The 2,100-nt window shown below is 32.4% G+C and overlaps 1 pseudogene; it reads left to right on the top strand.

The window, feature by feature from the left end:
* Positions 1 to 2,100, top strand: part of LOC106869782 (S-crystallin 1-like) — a 21,904-nt pseudogene that overhangs the window by 6,280 nt on the left and 13,524 nt on the right.

Genomic DNA, 2,100 nt, shown 5'->3' on the forward strand with positions numbered 1-2,100 from the left:
ATATGTGTACAGGAAGGAGGGTGAAAGTATCGAATATAGACATGTGCCATAACTGAATATAGGGCGATTGTATCAATTATGATACGAACTGTCCTCAGTGTGAAGCAATATTAAAAATCAACCGATTGATAGATAAAACTGCATGCTGGTCGATTTTACATCTCATGTATTCGAGGAAGGGCAAACTAACTACTAACAGTATATTATGATTCCATTGATGAATTGTAACCTGAATGATTCTAAAACTATCCTTTAACATTAATTAAATATAGATCACAAAATATATGCCATTTAAACTTTGCATTATAACAACTTCGGTATTTTACTTCTAAAACATTGACAAACTTAAATCAAATGCTGGAAACATCGAAATAATAATACCGAACACAAAGACTTTTTATAGCACTCCTAATTCGTAGTTTTATTCTTCGGACATACAATATTTGAAGTCCTCGAAGACAGACGGGCAACTTGATTTATTATTATGTAACGTTTGACATAACCTCAAGGAGAAATAACTATATTTCCATCGATTTGTGTCAAAGAATACAAGGTGAAACCTATCACAGAAATCTCTAAATTTATGCTGTGGATACTTGAAATTAATGTTTATTGCTTCACTGAGACTTAAATGCAAATTTTATATGAATACACATAATTATTATGTCAGTATCTATCAAGTGAAAATTTACGTTCAATACATACTTACTTCAGGGCGGTGAGCTGGCAGAATCGTTAGCACGCCGGACGAAATGCATCGTGATATTTCGTCTGCCGATACGTTCTGAGTTCAAATTCCACCGAAGTCGACTCTACCTTTCCTCCTTTCGGGGTCGATTAAACAAGTACGAGTTGCGCATTGGAGTCGACGTAATCGAATTAGTCCCTTTGTCCTTGTTTCCCCCCTCTATGTTTCGCTCCTAGTTGTCAATAAATAAATACACACATATTCTCTATCATTATTATTTAAGAAATATAATTTTAAAACTCTAGGTTAAAATAACATCAGACATAATTTCAATTTAAACGCGATTTTATTAGGTAAAAGCAATACATACCCCATATAAGGTTGATAAATATTTTGACTCCATATTAACATTAGTGTAATTTAACTTCTATACAACTCCAATGCAAATACTGCTTCATTAGTAGTATTTTATTCTGGTGGGTCCTCCTAGCAATTCGATGTTTAAAAACTTGTCTTATAGATACTTCTATCAAAATTCCTGTTTTGTGTTTAACACATTAACTTGTGTAGGTTGAAATATGCAAAAAATTGGAGAAGGAAACCTTACTGTTTCTTGTAATACATACCAATACATACTATCTAAAGCAAAATATTTTTCAGGAACCCTTAAAATACTATTGTGAATCCCCAATTCACTACTTTGTGGTGTGGACCTCCCAAAATATTATATAGAGCCCCACGGGCCATATGGACCTCGGTTGTGAACCACTGATTTAGGCAAACAAACATTTAGTAAAAGTAGTTCTAATAACTAGTTTGACTACCAAACTTTACCTGCTGTACATAGAAGTGTTCCAGCCACAGGGAGCAGACATAAAACTAGCATTACTAATGACGATGACCAATAAGCTTTGTATTGATTCATGTGGATCATAGCTCAACGAAGCCAGGCTTATTGCTTAATTCTTCTACTCATTCTTTTTTCTTCCTCTTTTTTGTTTGTATCCCATTTTCAATTTAACGAAATCCCGTTTAAATACATAAATGAACGCTGCTGTCCTTATAATGTGCAAAATGCAAAGAAGAAAAGAGCGAAATGATCATTCTTTTGTTGTTATGGTAACTTCCATGAGGAAATATAAAACAAAAAAGAGATACTAGAAGACATTAAACGTGTAAAAAAATCAACATGTTTTTCAAACTCAAGATTCAAATCAAAAGCTTATTTAAAAGAAAATAATGATAATCGTAATTATAATAATTAATAGTTGGTTTTATTATGAGAATGATAATTATGTTTGTCAATCGCAGATATACAAAGGCAGGAACACAAGTGCAAAACAATATGGGAGAAATAGTACTCGAATACCAAGTATTCATGAAAACAGCTTTTATAATGAATTATATATATA

This window comes from Octopus bimaculoides, chromosome 5 (assembly GCF_001194135.2).
Source record: "Octopus bimaculoides isolate UCB-OBI-ISO-001 chromosome 5, ASM119413v2, whole genome shotgun sequence".
NCBI lineage: Eukaryota > Metazoa > Mollusca > Cephalopoda > Octopoda > Octopodidae > Octopus > Octopus bimaculoides.